Source organism: Mytilus galloprovincialis, chromosome 3 (genome assembly GCF_965363235.1).
Source record: "Mytilus galloprovincialis chromosome 3, xbMytGall1.hap1.1, whole genome shotgun sequence".
NCBI lineage: Eukaryota > Metazoa > Mollusca > Bivalvia > Mytilida > Mytilidae > Mytilus > Mytilus galloprovincialis.
This window is the reverse complement of record NC_134840.1, coordinates 1,694,313-1,716,528: the sequence shown is the minus strand read 5'-3', so window position 1 is coordinate 1,716,528 and position 22,216 is coordinate 1,694,313. Positions and strand designations below refer to the sequence as shown.

At 32.7% G+C, this 22,216-nt stretch overlaps 1 pseudogene; it reads right to left on the bottom strand.

Annotated features, from left to right (window-relative positions):
• LOC143069845 (CD109 antigen-like) overlaps nt 1-22,216 on the bottom strand; it is a 49,826-nt pseudogene that overhangs the window by 11,952 nt on the left and 15,658 nt on the right.

Genomic DNA, 22,216 nt, shown 5'->3' with positions numbered 1-22,216 from the left:
AAAAAGTTGAAGAGCATTGAGGATCCAAAATTCCAAAAAGTTGTGCCAAATACGGCTAAGGTAATCTACTCCTGGGGTAAGAAAATCCTTATTTTTTCGAAAAATTCAAAGTTTTGTAAACAGAAAATTTATAAAAATGACCATATAATTGATATTCATGTCAACACCGAAGTGCTGACTACTGGGCTGGTGATACCCTCGGGGACGAAACGTCCACCAGCAGTGGCATCGACCCAGTGGTGTAAATAGTTATCAAAAGTACCAGGATTATAATTTTATACGCCAGACGCGCGTTTCGTCTACATAAGACTCATCAGTGACGCTCAGATCGAAATAGTTAAAAAGCCAAATAAAAAAAAGGTTGAAGAGCATTGAGAATCCAAAATTCCAAAAAGTTGTGCCAAATACGGCTAAGGTAATCTACTCCTGGGGTAAGAAAATCCTTATTTTTTCGAAAAATTCAAAGTTTTGTAAACAGAAAATTTATAAAAATGACCATATAATTGATATTCATGTCAACACCGAAGTGCTGACTACTGGGCTGGTGATACCCTCGGGGACGAAACGTCCACCAGCAGTGGCATCGACCCAGTGGTGTAAATAGTTATCAAAAGTACCAGGATTATAATTTTATACGCCAGACGCGCGTTTCGTCTACATAAGACTCATCAGTGACGCTCAGATCGAAATAGTTAAAAAGCCAAATAAAAAAAAGGTTGAAGAGCATTGAGGATCCAAAATTCCAAAAAGTTGTGCCAAATACGGCTAAGGTAATCTACTCCTGGGGTAAGAAAATCCTTATTTTTTCGAAAAATTCAAAGTTTTGTAAACAGAAAATTTATAAAAATGACCATATAATTGATATTCATGTCAACACCGAAGTGCTGACTACTGGGCTGGTGATACCCTCGGGGACGAAACGTCCACCAGCAGTGGCATCGACCCAGTGGTGTAAATAGTTATCAAAAGTACCAGGATTATAATTTTATACGCCAGACGCGCGTTTCGTCTACATAAGACTCATCAGTGACGCTCAGATCGAAATAGTTAAAAAGCCAAATAAAAAAAAGGTTGAAGAGCATTGAGGATCCAAAATTCCAAAAAGTTGTGCCAAATACGGCTAAGGTAATCTACTCCTGGGGTAAGAAAATCCTTATTTTTTCGAAAAATTCAAAGTTTTGTAAACAGAAAATTTATAAAAATGACCATATAATTGATATTCATGTCAACACCGAAGTGCTGACTACTGGGCTGGTGATACCCTCGGGGACGAAACGTCCACCAGCAGTGGCATCGACCCAGTGGTGTAAATAGTTATCAAAAGTACCAGGATTATAATTTTATACGCCAGACGCGCGTTTCGTCTACATAAGACTCATCAGTGACGCTCAGATCGAAATAGTTAAAAAGCCAAATAAAAAAAAGTTGAAGAGCATTGAGGATCCAAAATTCCAAAAAGTTGTGCCAAATACGGCTAAGGTAATCTACTCCTGGGGTAAGAAAATCCTTATTTTTTCGAAAAATTCAAAGTTTTGTAAACAGAAAATTTATAAAAATGACCATATAATTGATATTCATGTCAACACCGAAGTGCTGACTACTGGGCTGGTGATACCCTCGGGGACGAAACGTCCACCAGCAGTGGCATCGACCCAGTGGTGTAAATAGTTATCAAAAGTACCAGGATTATAATTTTATACGCCAGACGCGCGTTTCGTCTACATAAGACTCATCAGTGACGCTCAGATCGAAATAGTTAAAAAGCCAAATAAAAAAAAAGGTTGAAGAGCATTGAGGATCCAAAATTCCAAAAAGTTGTGCCAAATACGGCTAAGGTAATCTACTCCTGGGGTAAGAAAATCCTTATTTTTTCGAAAAATTCAAAGTTTTGTAAACAGAAAATTTATAAAAATGACCATATAATTGATATTCATGTCAACACCGAAGTGCTGACTACTGGGCTGGTGATACCCTCGGGGACGAAACGTCCACCAGCAGTGGCATCGACCCAGTGGTGTAAATAGTTATCAAAAGTACCAGGATTATAATTTTATACGCCAGACGCGCGTTTCGTCTACATAAGACTCATCAGTGACGCTCAGATCGAAATAGTTAAAAAGCCAAATAAAAAAAAGTTGAAGAGCATTGAGGATCCAAAATTCCAAAAAGTTGTGCCAAATACGGCTAAGGTAATCTACTCCTGGGGTAAGAAAATCCTTATTTTTTCGAAAAATTCAAAGTTTTGTAAACAGAAAATTTATAAAAATGACCATATAATTGATATTCATGTCAACACCGAAGTGCTGACTACTGGGCTGGTGATACCCTCGGGGACGAAACGTCCACCAGCAGTGGCATCGACCCAGTGGTGTAAATAGTTATCAAAAGTACCAGGATTATAATTTTATACGCCAGACGCGCGTTTCGTCTACATAAGACTCATCAGTGACGCTCAGATCGAAATAGTTAAAAAGCCAAATAAAAAAAAAGGTTGAAGAGCATTGAGGATCCAAAATTCCAAAAAGTTGTGCCAAATACGGCTAAGGTAATCTTCTCCTGGGGTAAGAAAATCCTTATTTTTTCGAAAAATTCAAAGTTTTGTAAACAGAAAATTTATAAAAATGACCATATAATTGATATTCATGTCAACACCGAAGTGCTGACTACTGGGCTGGTGATACCCTCGGGGACGAAACGTCCACCAGCAGTGGCATCGACCCAGTGGTGTAAATAGTTATCAAAAGTACCAGGATTATAATTTTATACGCCAGACGCGCGTTTCGTCTACATAAGACTCATCAGTGACGCTCAGATCGAAATAGTTAAAAAGCCAAATAAAAAAAAAGGTTGAAGAGCATTGAGGATCCAAAATTCCAAAAAGTTGTGCCAAATACGGCTAAGGTAATCTACTCCTGGGGTAAGAAAATCCTTATTTTTTCGAAAAATTCAAAGTTTTGTAAACAGAAAATTTATAAAAATGACCATATAATTGATATTCATGTCAACACCGAAGTGCTGACTACTGGGCTGGTGATACCCTCGGGGACGAAACGTCCACCAGCAGTGGCATCGACCCAGTGGTGTAAATAGTTATCAAAAGTACCAGGATTATAATTTTATACGCCAGACGCGCGTTTCGTCTACATAAGACTCATCAGTGACGCTCAGATCGAAATAGTTAAAAAGCCAAATAAAAAAAAGGTAAGTTTTCTTTACAAATGACAATGTCCGAGCACTTCGGCTTTCCCACAAATAAAAACTGCCACGAAATAGCCCCATAGTTCTAAACATATCTTTAAACACAAATAAATCAAATTCAAATGTATACATTAAACCATGGTCGGTTTTTAACATTGAATACTATACACAATCACGATTTTTAATTGATAGATGTCTCATTGGCAATCATAGTAAGGGTAACATACCTGTGTAGAAATGAACCCCCCTCGTGGATTTCTCTGTCTACCTAACCATTTCATTATCAGAATGCCGTTGTCTGTATCGTCTTATAGATTGTATCCTAACAGTATATAAGAGGTCATTTCAACATCTATAGCTCTGACTTTAGTTTGGGGTGGTGTCCAGGTTTTCCAAGGTTGCAGTTTGTCTGCTTCAGTGTCAGGTAAAGTCCAGTATTTTTCACCGCCTTAAAAGGTTAAACAATGTTTTTTTTTTAAATAATATCATATCAAATTGTCATTCTTTGATTCTCAGACAATATGGTTTTTTCACCTCTCAAACTAGAGGCTCTAAAGAGCCTGTGTCGCTCACCTTGGTCTATGTGAATATTAAACAAAGGAAGCAGATGGATTCATGACAAAATTGTGTTTTGGTGATGGTAATGTGTTTGTAAATCTTATCTTACTAAACAGTCTTGCTGCTTAAATTTATCTCTATCTATAATGAACTTGGCCCAGTAGTTTCAGTGGAAAATGTTAATAAAAATTTACAAATTTTATGAAAATTGTTAAAAATTGACTATAAAGGACAATAACTCCTAAAGGGATCAACTGATTATTCCAGTAATGTTGACTTATTTGTTAATCTTACTTTGCTGAACATAATTGCTGTTTACAGTTTATCTCTATCTATAATAATATTCAAGATAATAACCAAAAACAGCAAAATTTCCTTAAAATTACCAATTTAGGGGCAGCAACCCAACAAAGGGTTGTCCGATTCGTCTGAAAATTTCAGGGCCGATAGATCTTGACCTGATCAACAATTATACCTCATGTCAGATTTGCTCTAAATGCTTTGGTTTTTGAGTTATAAGCCAAAACTGCATTTTACCCCTATGTTCTATTTTAAGCCGTGGCGGCCATCTTGGTTGGTTGACCGGGTCATGCCACACATTTTTTAAACTAGATACCCTAATTATGATTGTGGCCAAGTTTGGTTAAATTTGGCCCAGTAGTTTCAGAGGAGAAGATTTTTGTAAAAGATAACTAAGATTTACGAAAAATGGTTAAAAATTGACTATAAAGGGCAATAACTCCTAAAGGGGTCAACTGACCATTCCGGTCGTGTTGACTTATTTGTTAATCTTACTTTGCTGAACATAATTGCTGTTTACAGTTTATCTCTATCTATAATTATATTCAAGATAATAACAAAAAAAAGCAAAATTTCCTTAAAAGTACCAATTCAGGGGCAGCAACCCAACAAAGGGTTGTCCGATTCGTCTGAAAATTTCAGGGCAGATAGATCTTAACCTGATCAACAATTATACAACACGTCAGATTTGCTCTATATGCTTTGGTTTTTGAGTTATAAGCCAAAAACTGCATTTTACCCCTATGTTCTATTTTTAGCCGTGGCGGCCATCTTGGTTGGTTGACCGGGTCACGCCACACATTTTTAAAACTAGATACCCTAATTATGATTGTGGCCAAGTTTGGTTAAATTTGGCTCAATAGTTTCAGAGGAGAAGATTTTTGTAAAAGCTAACGACGACGGACGACGACGACGGACGCCGGACGCAGGACGACGACGACGGACGCCGGACGCCAAGTGATGGGAAAAGCTCACTTGGCCCTTCGGGCCAGGTGAGCTAATAAAAGTTGTTTTTATTCTTTTACTTCTAGCATTATTTGAAGAATTGATTTGAATACTTTCATATCTTCATAACTAGGTGAAAGTAAACTATAGAAGTTTGCACAGATTTATTCCCATTCTGCTTTGGAAGAAATAAAACAAATAGCTTAATCCAAAACGATATTAAACATCGCTTATTGAAAACAAATAACAAGTAGTTGGATCGAATACGATTTACTTTACAATATCGTAAGGTTGAAAGCAATAGAACTTCTTCTGATTAATTATACAATAAACAATTCCTTTTACAAAATGTAACCGTATCAATGATACTTCAGTTGTCCCACTTTAAGACTGGTTACATCTTCTAATCCGCGGTTGTGTATTTCTAACATCAGCGAAACAAATTAAAAACCAATTGTTCAGAGAACAATTGAAGGTCTTTCAGTTAAGATCTATTTTGATATTAAAATATTAAAAAGCAGTCTAATATGTCAGTTCCTATGGCTTTATGGTGTTTAAATATGAATTTAAAGCAAAGGTCAAAATCTAGAACGTCCTATTAAACTTTGGTCTTGACCTCAATGTCAAGGTCACAAACCAAGGACATTGAATCAAAAGACCATAGGTCTAAAATATGTATGGTTAATGAGTAATATCACTTCACACATAATTCTAAATATAAGAGGGGCGAAAACTCCAATTTATTGTCTACGGACCCTTTCAACCAAAATTTATAAGTTACTACATGTCCCAACTAACAATTTTGTAAAAATAATTTGTCGATATCTTAAAAGTTTAATGAAAATGAGTGAAAATAAAACCAAAATCAAAATTTAGACCTTGACCTTTGACCTTGACCTAAATTTATGACCTTGACCTTTGACCTTGGCCTAATTTTCATTTTTTGGACCAAGGACCTCAAATCTAAAGACTCTTGGTCTCTATCACTTATGGTTTACCATTTAGAAATACATATCACTTAATTCAAGTGAAAAAGGGATATAACTCTCATATGGAGTCTCCTTAAAGCTTTGGTCCAAATGAATATCCTTATCCTCAAGATGTAACGAGCAATTTGGTAAAATAAATTTGTCGTAATCTTTTACGGTTGCGAAGGAGTAGTGGCAACAGACAAACAGTGTTTGGGGAGATAACTCTTACATCGTAAAGTATTTTGTTACGCAATTGTAATTTTTTAAAGCGTATAAACTATACGATACCATATTCCAAATATCTTAGCGACATCTTTTGAAACATCAATACTACGCAAGAAAAAAAATAAGGAGGAAGAAAAAAAAAAATATAAATAATAATAATAATTAAAAACAAATTGTTGAACAATTGAAGGTCTTTCCACTAGTAACAATCTATTTTGATATTGAAATATGAAAAATCAGTTTAAAATGTTAGTTTCTATGGCTTTATGATGTATTAATATGAATTTAAAGCAAAGGTCAAAATCTAGAACGTCCTATTTACCTTTAACCTTGACCTCAATTTCAAGTTCACAAACCAAATTAAAAAGCAGTCTAAAATGTCAGTTCCTACGGCTTTATGGTGTTTAAATATGAATTTAAAGCAAAGATCAAAATCTAGAACCTCCTATTAAACTTTGGTCTTGACCTCAATTTCAAGGTCACAAACCAATTTGTAAAAAATAATTTGTCGATATCTTATAAGATTAATGAAAATGAGTGAAAATAAGCCAAAATCAAAATTTAGAATATGACCTTGACCTTTGACCTTGACCTAATTTTCATTTCTTTTAGACCAAGGATGTCAAATCAAAAGACCCTAGGTCTTTATCAGTTATGGTTTACCAGTTAGAAATGCAAATCACTTATATCAAATACATAAGGGGAAATAACTCTCATATGGAGTCTCCAGATAGCCTCGGTAAAAATTAAAATCCTAATCCTGAAGATGTAACGAGCAATTTGGTAAAATAAATTTGCTGTCATCTTTTACGGTTTGCGAAGGAGTAATGGCCACAAGAAAAACAGTAATTAGGGAGATAATTCCTACAAGGTAAAGTATTTTGTTACGCAGTTGTCAATATTAAAGCGTAAAAACTATACGATATATTATTCCAAATATCTAAGCGACATTTTTTGAAACAACAAAACTACGCAAGAAAAAAAATTGAAGTGGAAGAAGAAAAATAATAAGAATTAAAAACCAATTGAAGGTCTTTCCACCAGTTAATATCTATTTTGATATTGAAATATAAAAAATCAGTCTAAAATGTCAGTTCATATGGCTTTATGATGTTTAGATATGAATTTAAAGCAAAGGTCAAAATCTAGAACGTCAAATTAACCTATGACCTTGACCTCAATTTCAAGGTCATAAACTGAGGATTTCAAATCAAAAGACCCTAGTCTCTAATATGTATGGTTAATAAGTTATATCACTTTAAACATAATTTAAGATATGATAGGGGCTAAAACTTCCGTTCATTGTTTACGCACCCTTTCAACTAAAATTATTTAGTTACAACATGTCGCAACTAACAATTTATACAAAATAATTTGTCGATATCTTATAAGGTTAATGAAAATGAGTGAAAATAAGACAAATTAAAAAAATTAGAATATGACCTTGACCTTTGACCTTGACCTAATTTTCATTTTTTTGGACCAAGGACCTCAAATCAAAAGATCCTAGGTCTCTATCACTTATGGTGTTCCAGTTTAAAATGCATTTCAAAATTTCAAATACAAAAAGGGAAATCACTCTCACATTGCTTCGGTCGAAATTGAACAAAGCATGCGAAGGATATAACGAGCAATTTTATAAAATAAATTTGTTGTAATCTTTTACGGTTGCGAAGGAGTTGTGAGCACAAGGAAAACAGTGCATACATACAAAGAAAAGTATTCGGTTACGCAGGGTAAATTTCAAAAGCGCATAAACTGTTCAATATCATATACTGAATATCTAAGCGACATATTGCGAAACAAATGTTTATCGCAAGAACAAAATTAGGCGGAAAAAAAAAAATAATCAGAAGAAAAACAATAGGTCTTTCCACAGAAAAGTGGAAAGACCTAATAAACCAATTGATTAGAGAACAATTGTAGGTCTTTCCACTAGTAAAGATCTATTTTGATATTGAAATATGAAAAATCAGTTTAAAATGGTAGTTCCTGGCTTTATGATGTATTTATATGAATTTAAAGCAAAGGTCAAAATCTATCACGTCGTATTAACCGTATTAATCAATTTCAAGGACCAAGGACCTTAAATCAAAAGACCCTAGGTCTTTGATATGTTTGGTTAATGAGTAATACCACTTTATGCGTAATTCTAAATGTAAGATGGACAAAAACTCCCATTTCCTGTATGCACACCCTTTCAACCAAAATATACAAGTAAGGACATGTCGCAACTAACAATTTATGAAAAATTATTTGTCAATATGTTATACGGTATTTGAAAAGAAGTGAAAATAAGCCAAAATGAAATTTAGAATATGACCTTGACCTTTGACCTTGACCTCATTTTCATTTTTTTGGATCAAGGACCTCAAATCTGAAGACCCTACATTGTAGGTCTCTATCACTTATGGTTTACCAGTTGAAAATGCATATCACTTGAATCAAATGAAAAAGGGGGAATAACTCTCATATGGAGTCTCCATATAGCTTCGGTCAAAATGAATATCCTTATCCTAAAGATGTAACGAGCAATGTGGTAAAATAAAGTCGTAATCTTTTACGGTTGCGAAGGAGTAGTGATCACAAGAAAAACAGTGTTCGGGGAGATAACTCATACAACGTAAAGTATTTTGTTACGCGGTTGTAAATTTTTAAAGCGTATAAACTATACGATATCATATTCCAAATGTCTAAGCGACAACTTATTAAACAACAATACTACGCAAGAAAAAAAATAGGCGGAATAAAAAAAAATAATAATCAGAACAAAATCAAAAGGTCTTTCCACGGAAAGGTGGAAAGACCTAATTATTAATTGCAATACATACCATTGACTTTTGCATTTTTCTCAAGTTCTGCTAAGATTGCACCTGCTATCGGATGTTTGGCCAACGATAAGGCATAGAATGATATAGCAAGTTCATATATGTTAGCAATGGATGCAGGTGCACCGTTTGCCACAAATTTAACTGCTTTATTTATAGATTCAGTTACACTCTTCGGTACCTGGAACAAGATATATCAATCATTTGTTGGTAATGTGTTCTTTTTTATCTTAATTTTAAAAGCAGGCATACTGCATTCACATTACCAAAGTTAAACAATTAATAAGGTTCTTTACGCTAAGCTTTATATGTACTTTACCTTATTTCTTACATCAACTTTATTTGTACGCTGGTGAAGAGTTGTCTCATTGGCAATCAAACCATCTCCCAATTCTTCATAATAAACGTTCTGTTTGGACTTCATTTGGATTTGATTTTGTTTTTGTTTAGGTTTGCTGTCTGACCATTTGAATGCTTGTTTATAGTAATAGAAATGAAAAGAATCGGTCAATTCACCAGTATATCAATATCAGACAGTCAGTTAAAAAAATTGCAAGGTTTTTTCAATTTTAAAATCCCACCGATCGATGCATGTAGTGTAAACCTAGTTTAAACAGGACAGTTACATCGAATCACAGTACCTATCTTATGTTTTATTTACCTCCTTGGATACTTGATTATTGTCTCGTGCTTCAAGAAGTGCTATGAGGACAAATGCAGTCAGACTCCTTTTACTAGACACCGATCCTCCCTGAAAAAACGGGGAAAAATCAGTGTAAACTGTGTAACTTACCATTAATGACAATATAGTATATAATTAGGATTTCTAGATGGTATAACAAGGCTCCTATTTTGTCCCTTACTTTTGAAACAACGAGGAAGGAAGTTATCAAACACAAAAGCTGTATGTTAAGAAAACAAATAGCTATGTAGATAACGGCAGATGTATTTAGCTGTTGCAATTGTGCCATTGTCATGCAAATCCAATCTTACATGTGTATTAGACATTTTAAAACAAAATAATATTGTAAAAACAGATTTTTAGACATATAATTTTTTTGTGCAAATAAGATAGAAAAGAAGTTTCTGATGAAAGTTAATTCGATAAAGCGTTTCGGACGAATCAATTTTAAAGCCTGTTGTTTTGATTGGTTTGCTGGTTTGCTATCATAGGATCAGTAGTCAGAACTTCGGTACTGACAACATTAATAAAAAAAATCTTTCTAACCTAATCCGTTTATAGACAAATATAAGAAATCCAGGTTACACCTAGTCAAGCGAAATTGACCTTAATATGATTTGGCTCCTTTTTAGTCGTACGCCTCTTCTTCAACTTTTTCAGTTCTTATGTCCGCTCAAATATTTGGGCTCTGGAGTTCCTGATGAAGGTGAATTCATTAAAGTATTTAGGTTTATAAACCATGACAATGAAAGATTAGTACTGATAGTTATAAATATAAATGGTAGCAACACATGTTAATGTACCTGCATTTCCTTGTGAAGAACAATTCCTGGTTCGGTAAAGGCCCCGGATGTTTCTTGTTGCTTTATAATCCATTGAACAGCCTTTCTTATGACGTTGATATCAATATAGGTAAAACTTACAGCTTGTGAAAAGGATTTGATCACAAAAGCAGTCAACCTATGAAATCAAAAGTTTGTTTTATGTTTAAACATTAAAAATCTTGTTATAACAGTAAGAAGATGTGGTATGATTGATAAACATAAGAAGATGTGGTATGATTGCGACCAAAACATTCTCCACCTGTAAACACATTTTTTTCATATATTATTTGTTATTTTCTGAGCGTCAAGTTTTTTCATTAGTTTTCAATGCCATTGGTTTACTTCCTTGTTTTGTATTACAGCTTCGATTATTTCTGAACCACCTCGTTTGTCTCCTATACGCGTGCTAGCCTTGAATAAGATCATCATCATCATCATCATCATCATCATCATCATCATCATCATCATCATCATCATCATCATCATCATCATCGTGCTAGCCTTGAATGAGATAATTTATTGTTTTCTCATCATCATCGTCGTCGTCGTCGTCGTCATCATCATCATCATCATCATCATCATCATTGTTGTTGTTGCCTTTATTATTTTAATTTGTTGCTAGTTAAAGTACGATTATACGATGTGGCGTTAGAGATTGCAAAATATATTTTCAGACATAATATAGAATAAATCTTACCACGTAGTTCCATTTTTATCGTTGTTCCCAAAAGCGCTGAAAGATCCATCATCATGAACATATGATAGTTCTCTTTGGTAACCTATTGAAGAGAATGATGTTGATAATTTTTTCATGCATTTTTCAAGAAATACTTTTAGTTATTCTAAGCTAAAAAATACAAACATGAATATTAATAAGTTATTACGTTAGTTATGTAAAATAAGAAGATAAGTTATGAACGCCGATAAAACAACGTAACATCGTTCAAGCATTTACGTGTATTCGCTGTTATACACAAGAAGAAAATCAAACGTACAATTTATTTGCTAAAACTTTTTGACGTATGGTACATACAGACACTTGCTTTTTGTTGTAGCATATTTATCCTGAACATTCTTTTATTCCTATCATTTTTTTATTCAAAATCTTTTTTTTATTTTGATAACTATATCGCAACTCATTAAAGGATAAAGTCAAACAACCATAGGTTATCGATTTACTTTAAAGCACTAATTTAACATACGTTTTAATTGATTAGAAATGTGAATAAACGTAAAGTGGCTAATTACATGGGCGCAGAAGGCATAAACTATCCACACCTTTATGAATAAATGACGTAACCATTTCGAGGCATAAGAATCCAGTCCTGTTATTTTGTTCCATTCAATCTGATAATAGTTGTAAGTTTGATATTCTAGCTCTATCGATATATTTGTATTACCTCCCTCTAAAATGCTCTCGACTCTATTTCGTACATCATTTGCAAGTCTGTTTGTTGTTTTCAAGTAAGAGCTGACGTAAACATTTGGAGCGAATCTGATCATGTTCTGTTCTCCACAACCGTATGAAATCTGAAGGAGATCCTCTAGTCCGGCCAATATTGCCCCTAACAGGTCACCTATGAAAAACACGTATAATTGATTAACAGATGGTAATTCGAGAAACGAAAGTATTAAAATAAACATTCAAAATTGTGTTGGTTCAAGTGAACGACGGTGTATTCGTTTACAATTGTTTTAGGTGGCACTTACAAATAAACAACGAATCTTATGGCATAAGAAGGTGAATATCTGAATCGTTTTATTTCCTGTGACATAGCAGTTTCCAAGCAAAGAATGTGTTATCCATTTGTTTAATATGTTGGAGCTTTTGATTTTTCCATTTAATGACGGACTTTTTGAATTTTCCTCGGAGGTTCTTTCATTTGTTATTTTACTTTTTTGGTATACAATATCTTTTTTGGTATACAATATCGAAACGCGCGTCTGGCGTACTAAATTATAATCCTGGTACCTTTGATAACTATTACAGTATGTTTTCAAGTAACAGAATATTTCTACTGTGTTATTTTCAAATTTCTTCTTTTAAATCATGTTTTATCTTTTGTTAATTGTCTACGTTTTACTGTGTATTTAGTACGTTTAAACAGCAATGAAACCTTTTTTACTTTGCCTAATTTAATCGTATACTAGTAGTTTTCTTGTTACTTTTTAATGCATTAAAGCATGACCTGTTAAGAATACCCGATGTCTATTATTGAAACTATGATTGTTAGGGAATTAAAATACTGGTGTCCAAATAAATACATGTAGTTCAATATAATTTCAGACTCACCAATAACTTGAATTTTGATAAATCCTGAATCTTCAACAAGATTTGGTGGGAAAGACAAAGAAATTGTCTCTCTAACTCTTCCTCCTTGACGGAGGTCAATAAATAATGGAACGTTGTAGTTTTGTTTTATACCTTCGGCCTGCAATTTTCAATTACATATATCTAATTTTAGGCTTATTTTATATTTACTCAATTTGCGGTGGTTGCAATCGATTACGTTTCGCTATCAGATTTGAAGAAGAAATTATAATCATTTCGGAATCAAAATTCCAAAAAGTTCATTGACTAAAAATACATCACTATATGAAAAACAATGCACTTCATATAAAACAAAATATTCGTTTGTCATGTCATTGTTTTATTTATTTCAATTCAATGCTTATACTGTTCACACAAGTTTTTATCTTAAGACTTCATACCAGACATAAAGAAAACAAATCCAAGAATAAAGATGTAAAGAAAATTTAATATGATGCACACAAGTATTTATAGTTCTTACTCTGTAGTTCAAATAAAGTAAATAGCAATTTTATGGCAATGCACTACTTTAACTGTGCTGAAAAATTGAACATATCTTTAATTGGATATAAAAGCGAACATTTTTATGGACCATAGAAAGTATACAAAATAGCTACTGTAGATCTAAGAACAAGGCAAAATATACCATTAGCTTTAAAAAGATCCTTTTATGAAAATTTAATAGTAAAAAAGTATTCAACAAATGTTAACCGGTCGTTCATCAGATTTTGTGTTAAACCAAAATCGTCACAATATGTTTTATACTTTCAAGTTTGAAAAACAAATAGGATAAACTATTTCCTTTGAACATTTACTACTTTCTGGTATTTTCTTTCCGAATAAGTGGTGGTACACATAAAACAAAAAAAAGTAATAAATAATGATCGTTCTGCTTATACATGTATTAGTAATCTGCCACTAATCAAATTACCTCTATTAGGAATTCACGCTGTACAGCGTCAGCTCCAATAGTAGATCTTGCAGTTCCGTCTAAAAGTATTTTACCAAGAGCTATTGGTTTGAGAGGGAAATATACAGACGCCACACTGTCTTCCTTCACTAACACAGACTGTTAAAAAACGAGTAAATTCTTATTGATAAGTTTGAAGGAAATATTCGTTATGCCCGTGCCTGAACAGACGTTTAAGTTTGTCCGTAATAAAATAAAATATGTTTAACTTGTAAGTATTCATTCATGGAATTTGGTACTTCATTACTGACAGTTTTTCTCAAAAGTAAACGACAATACCAGACGTAAAAACGGAAAGTCTCTAATCAAATGGCAACATTAAAAGCTCAAACTCATAATAAAACAAATGGATACAACTGTCATCCTGACTTTGTACAGGCATTTTCTTATGTAGATAATGGTAAATAAAACCTGGTTTTAAATAGCTAGCTTAATTTTTTTAAACTTGTATGACCATCGCATAAAATTATATTCTATTGGCAACAATGTGTGAACAAAATAAACAGGCATATTTGTTTTTACCATACCATAATACCGGTCACAGAATGATAGGATGTAAGTATGCAGCCACGTCAAATTGATATTACCAAACTTACACTTCATAGGTAAAGTTATAATACACAAAGACAAATACAACACGTAATAAAGATGATAAACAACGTCAGTACCTCAAATCTATACTCACAAACCATCGTGTATTATTTGTGAAGTTGATATGGAATATTCATGAGCAAGGTCTTATCATCTGTCGATGATTTTTTTTTAGGACGAGACTTCAAATTTACCATATGAACACATATTTGATATTTTTAGTGTACCCCTAGAATCCTGATTTAAACAAGTCATCGCATCCTAAATTAACAGTTAAATTCTTTATATAAACTCACATACGATTCACATGAACTCCTTGTTCATTTGAAGAAACGTATTCATCAGCTCTTCAGCAGTTAATTATCTTAAACATTTATAAGCTTTCACATATTCAAATGTGCGTTTCTAATGAAAATAATCAAGAAAAGCTCTTCGGACGTATGACTATAATCTTGTTTTGTTTTCATATTTTATAACACGTAGTTAAATCTTCATATTTTGTTTTTAAAAGTCTCTTTTAGAGTTACGTTCGTTTCTCTTACTGTTTAGGAAGTATATCACATCCATTTAATACATTGTATAACAAAAATGCGTGCTATAAACGATACAATCTATTCGTATGAAAATATTAATCACAAAACAATGAACGAAACAAATATGAATATAAGAAAAGAACATATTGTATATCTTGTTACGAGACAGCTTTGCGTAACAGATAAAAACAAAACCCCAAAGATCTTAACATTTATACGTCGTCAACTGCTTTCAACAATACGAAACCGTATACCATGTATACTTGCAGTAAGCTTTAAAAAAAGAACTCTTTATTGAATATTGTGAAGTGTTATAAATGATGATTCAATTGTGCTAGTGTACATATTCATTGAAACTATACTCTCAGCAAAAACTTTGTAATTCGTATATATGAAACACAAAAGAATAACAATCATTAAATAGTTACCTTTGTCCAACCGTCTGCGCCTGGACTATAGTCGTTTCCGTTAGCATCAACAAATGTAAAGTTAACATTGTTATCAAGCTTCACCGAAACCTAGGAGTAAACGTCGTGGTATGTATTCAAAAATATACAAATAGTTCATACAGTGCGAAGATCTTCCAATATGCAAGTATTACCTTAGCGGTATTTGGCACAACTTTTTGGAATTTTGGGTCCTCAATGCTCTTCAACTTTGTACTTGTTTGGCTATAAAAATTTTGATCTGAGCGTCACTGATGAGTCTTATGTAGACGAAACGCACATCTGGCGTATTAAAATATAATCCTAGTACCTATAACTACTTCATTTTTGCACTTGTTTTAACAATTTCATGTCTACACACTTAAACAGTTTTACAGACAGTAAAATATCTCATTGTTGATTATTGGAAAAGTAGCTGATTTTAATTTTAATTTAATTTAATAATGAAATTGTACCTGTTGATCTTGGTCTAAGTAATTGAAAACTGTGACTTGGACTATAATAATTTCACCTCGTATGGCAGAAAATGGAAGTTCAAAACGCATAAAAAACCTTTGGAAAATTGTTATCTGAAATAGAATGCATTATTGTTCCTTCTTATATCTGATTTATAATAAGTATTCCTCAATAAGGGACTTAAACGGTAGTTTCCAACAAATACTTTCCGATGAAAAATGTTCGTGTTGCTTACAGGAATATATGATAAAATACGATATGATGCTAAGCAATACTGTAAGAATTGATAAGGTACTTTCCCATTAACTTTTTTAATGAAAATCGGTTATGTTTTCTTTTTCTCATCGACTTGTTTTTCTACGATTTTCTAAATTATATAGTTTCTTATTTTTTATTTTTACCTTTTGCTAAAAGAACAAATCTGTACAGAATGTAGTTTTATTTGAGGATGTAAAAATACTCTGTAACGTCCCGTTTGTGTGATTGTCTTTTTGCTTTAAATCTATCTGATAAGTAAAACTCTTTGAAAGGGATTTTTTTTATAGTTTGTTCTTTTGTTTTACCACTATCCAAGGTAAGTTTGATGTGTTCGAACTTTTAATTTTGCTGATGCTAAGGGAGTTTCCGGTTGGAATTTTCCTTGGAGTTCTATATTTGTGTGATATGACTTTTTTGTACATAAATCAGACCGCTAGTTGTTTTCTTTTAAATTGTTTTGAATTTCTCATTTCAGGGTCTAGTATAGCTAGCAGTGACTTATATTTATACTTGTAGTAAAGGCAACAGTAGTATACCAGTGTTCAAAATTTTATAAGTCGATTGATTAAAACTCTTGTTGCGAGTTGTCTCATTGGCAGTCATACCATATCTTCTTATATTTAGACGTTCTTTTCCAATCATGTGTATTGCGTGAATGCATATATTAGATTGACATGACACCAAGGCAATACAATTAATTAATATACAGACCTTTGTCTTAAAAATAAAAATTCAATTCAATTGTAAACCCATAAGATAAAATGATTACATTTGCAGTATTTTCAGCAACTCCAAGACCGGACCTCGGATTTACGGCAAATGCTGATGCAATCCATTCTGTTATAGTGTCAGGAACTGTTGCTATTATTGTTGCCGTTCCATCAGAACTGAAATAAAAAAGAGTCATAATCCCGTGGCTTGTATGAAATAGATTCCATAATAAAGCGTGATGTTAAAAAAGCATATACATCTATTGTTCAAGATCGATTGAGATATTGTAACAGAAGTAATTGATTGATTGTTGGTTGCTAGTGGCAAATATTTCATGCATGTTCAGGAAAAAAACTAAATTATAATGAATACAATATGTATTTCTTGTTATATAGGCATTCTAACAGATAAAGAAAAACAAGATTCCATAAATTTATTTGAAGATGAAATTCGTTATCTGATGAAATAATGCTTAATCGAACAACAAGGTAGAATCATGTCAAATTCTGGTTATAGAAATAATAAAAATTCAAATATTATTAGAAAATACAGAAAACAGATTTATTTCACTTCTCTCATGTCAACATGAAGAACTATGTACAACTTTGACTTTAATTTGTTTTACAATAAGAGTACGACTGCTCTAGTTAAATCTATATCATCATAAGCTTTTTACTTATTGTTTTCTTATTCTTATATAGATATGAGAAGATGCGGTATGAGTGCAAATGACACAACTCTGCTTCAAAGTTGTAGTTTTACAATTTTACAATTTGTAAAATATAAACCATAATATATTAGATTACGGTATTCCCCCACGGAGCCTCAGCTCACACCGAACAGCAAGCTATACAGAGCCCCTGAAATAATTAGTGTAAAACCATTCAAACAGGAAAACCAACAGTCTAATCTATAAAACACGAATGTGTCCATAGTACACAGATGCCCTACTCGCACTATCATTTTCTGTGCGACCCTTTAGTGGACCCTTAAATTGGGATAACAACTCTAATTTGGCATTTAAATTAGAAGGATCATATCACAGGGAACATGTGTACTAAGTTTCAAGTTAATTGGACTTCAACTTCATCAAAAAATACCTTGACCAAAAACTTTTACCTGAAATTTGCACTATCATTTTATAAGTTCAGTGAACCATGAAATTGGGGTCAAAAGATCATATCATAAAGCACATGTGTACTAAGTTTCAAGTTGATTGGACTTCAACTTCATCAAAAACTACCTTGATCAAAAACTTTAACCTGAACGGACGGACGGAAGGACAGACGGACTAACGAACGGACGAACCACCCAGAAAACATAATGCTCCTGTACTTTCGTAGGTGGGGCATAAAAAACCCCGAGAAACACTAATAAAACACATCAACAAACGACAACTGCTGAACACTACGTTCCTGACCTAGAACAGATCCAAACAAATGCAGCGAGTTTAAGTGTTTCAATAGGTACCAACATTCATCCTTATTGGAATCAATAGTGTAACAATAAAGCATAGAACGACGTACTTAAGAATATCAACTGAAATCGCTTAACTCAATTAAAAAACATATACACACAAGTGAACATACAATGGACGATTAAAGTTGATCTATGCAAAATGTTAATACAAAATCGATAAACTAAAGGATGATACCCCCCCACCCCCAAATAGAATAGAATGTAGGAGAGAAGGTCACAGGACAACAAGTTACGGACAAAAGGTCACGAGAAAAAATTTCAATTTCTATTGAACAAGAAACAACTAATTTTAGAAATATTTTATTTTTCTTTTTCTTGAACGATTATCATGATTATATATACCAAATAATTGTTATGAAAACAAAATGGTAAAATACTTTTAACATAAATGGCTTCATGGTTCCAAGAAATATATCCTTAAATTGAATAATTTTTCATTAATCAAGGCTTATAAACAATTTCGTAACCTTAGAAATAAAAACAGGTAATAAAAAGTGTATAGTTTGTTCAAGATCTTTCTGTTATATATTCAAATAATTGAAAACAAATTATTTGTGATTTTTTGTCCTGTGACTTTTTGTCCTATTAAATTTGTGACTTAATGCCCTGTGACTTTCCTCAGAATATTGTATATGTTCTAAACCATATGAGCATATGGACTGTACGCGTACGGTCCAAACCGTATACGCATACTCTTACTGTCCGACCATACGCGTACGCATTATGGGTTAAATTTATACAAACATTTATCATGATCTTTAATTTGGGTTTTACAAATTGTTATTATTACAATAAGATGTATAAAATGAACATATGAACATTTGAAATAAAATGTTTAATTGTATATCTGAATCCTATTTTTGTACTCTCGCTCATGTTAACACCACAAGTACCGTAGTATTTGTTACATTTACATGTTTGCAGTTCACGCATGCTCCTCAGTCCTTAGCTTTTGCATTTAGTTCAATTAGTGTATTACTCATCGACAAGACAAGAGATTAACAGATTTAAATAGTCAAAATATTTTATTTGAATTACAATCGAACTTTTTATATTAATTTGAGAGTTAAGTTATGTTGATTTGTTATATGCGTTTATATCTAATAAACTTTGATCAACTTCTTTATATTATAGTCAGACCGTACGTACGCGTACGGTCCGATGGTATGAGTATGTTAAAAAAACGTACACATATGGTCCAGACCATGCATACGCGTACGGTCCAAATACTCATACGGTCTGGTACATATACATGTAAATGTAAATATTTTTGTTGTAATGTATGCAGAACAAATTGATAACAGAAATATTTTTTGAAAAATAAATAATTTTGTTGTTCATAGTACGAGAACAGAAGTGAATTTTAAAACTCATACCAAACACTATCAAAGCTGGTATATATGCAAAATAGCGAGATTTAGATATAACATTGAATAAACATAATAAGTAAATATCCAATAACAAATAAGCCAGTTTCTTAACATTATTTATGATATGCTCTTTATTGATCGGTAATTGGTTTGATAGAGTATTCTTATTTTTTACCAATCACTCACGATATTCCTGACATAAATCGTGTGGCTAGACTTGAATGGCGTGTTATTAGACTAATGAGCTATTTGTTGGAGAACTCTAAATCAAATGCGGTGCTTTAAATGCTTCAAATAAAAGATTATTATCATATCGTAGTCGTTTTTTAACCGCATAGACATTCACAAGACAAAACTATAGATACCAATTAGTGTATAGTTATAGTTGCCTACCCTGTTGTTCTGTTTACCCATATCCACGTTTCCGGAAAGTTCTTTCGTATTCGTGTCCCATCTCCACTCCCATCTCCAGTCCCATCTCCATTCCCATTTCCATTTCCATCTCCATTCCCAAATCCACTTTCATCCCCAATCCAATTTCCATCATTCCCATCTCCATCCCCATTTCCATTCCCATTTCCAGCCCCGAAACCAAATATTCCAGCTGAAATTAAATGCGTTATGGCAAGTCGATCATTACAAATGACAGATATTTTCCTCCTTCATTTTCTGTTTCAACTTATCAGAAAAATACTTTGACAACTATTACAAGTAGCAAAGAAAACGACAATACGACAAAAACAACATATACATTAATGTATATTTAACTTTATACTGGTAATTGGAATGAAAAAGACATGGTTCATTATGCTTGACAAAACAATTTACAAACAGTCAATTAAGAAGAACAAGTCATAAACAACTCAATTGAATATGTTTCTATGCAACCTTTAATTTGATCTCAGGGTAACACATGTTTTGACCCTGTTCAAAAAGAAATGAATGTTAACATTGAATAGTTAACCATGTTAACCAAGGATGCTAACAGGAAATTATTCTTTTTTTAATTGATACGATGCGAATATTTAACACGTAAACACGATGATTATAAAATTATAACAAGAAATCAAACAGACCTAGAAACTCGTCTTTACTTAAGTGCACGTGGTTTGTCCATCTATCATATCTATGTTTATGTTTGTATTAGATCGTAGTCTTTGGAAGTTACCTATATGATTATTAGAAGGCGTCTAATCTAAATATGCATGAAATGCTAATGCATTAAAAGAATTGCATGCATTGATTCTTACCTTGACCTACAATGGAAAATTTTATAATGATTGTGAGTTGGATTGAGAGTTTTCTCATTGGCACTAATATCAAATTTTCTTATATCTATCTATATTTGTTTCTATTTGAACTCTTTGATATTTGAATATACGTTTAAGTGTGCTATATATCTAGTATGAGTATTTAAGTTCAATATGTGATCCTGATATGACATTTAATGTCATTGTATTCTTGTATATATATTGGTATAATCAATCAAGAGACAGCAACTAATATCACAAAAATACAGAACTCCGAGGAAAAGTCAAAACAGAAAGCCCTTAATCAAGTGGCAAAATCAAAAGCTCAAACACATGAAACGAGTTGGTAAAAACTGTCATATTTCTAACCTGGTACGGGCATTTTGCCCATGTAGAAAATGGACGATTAATTTATGATTGTATGATACGTAATATCCGTTTTAAAGAAAGCTCTTAGCGAACCGTTATTGTTTAGTTGGTTTACTTCTACGCAGCAGAGTCCTGTCATTGTTGGTAATTAGTGCTATCCACCATACATTTTCACGAATTAATTTATCGACTAGTACAGTGATGTTGTCAACTCAGTGACAATTATAACTTGCATATGTATGACAATTACAAGTAAAAGAAGATTAAGAGTTCAACTCGAAATGTAAATATTTGTTATTTTTTTTAATGAATTAGATAAGTAGTAGTTTCATATGGCACCCAGCTTTTATTAATACACAGCGTTAAACTTTATAGCTTACCGTGTGACCTACAACATTGCATACTTACGACTTCGTAGAGGAATGTACTGATAAAGCAAAGCATCTGTCAAAACATAAACACCAGCACCCTGTTTACAAAATAGACGATTTTTAAGGTTTTAAATTATTACAAAAAAAAAATCCGATCATTAAAATCAATTTTCATTGTTACATTTGCTAATTTAGTCATGTAACTATGACTTCGATAAAGTTTTCCGTTATTTTCCTATGAAGTAATGTAACGCAACAACAGACAACATCTTATTGGCATCATTCACCTCCCTGTATACATGTACCTGTCGAAGATCACTTATAATTGGTTAGATAATATCAACGGTATATTTTTTACTGACAAGATATAAAAAAGAAGATGTGGTATGCTTATTTTGACAATAAGTTACTCTTCAAAAGTGATGATCGATGCTGAAGAAGTAAAATTACAAAAATGGAGCAAGATGGTTTTTTTTTTGTATTAGAAGTCTTCCAAAAAGACCCGATACCAAAACCTAGAACTTCAGCATTGTCCTCGGAATCATCAATGAGAAATCGGTTCACTTTGTT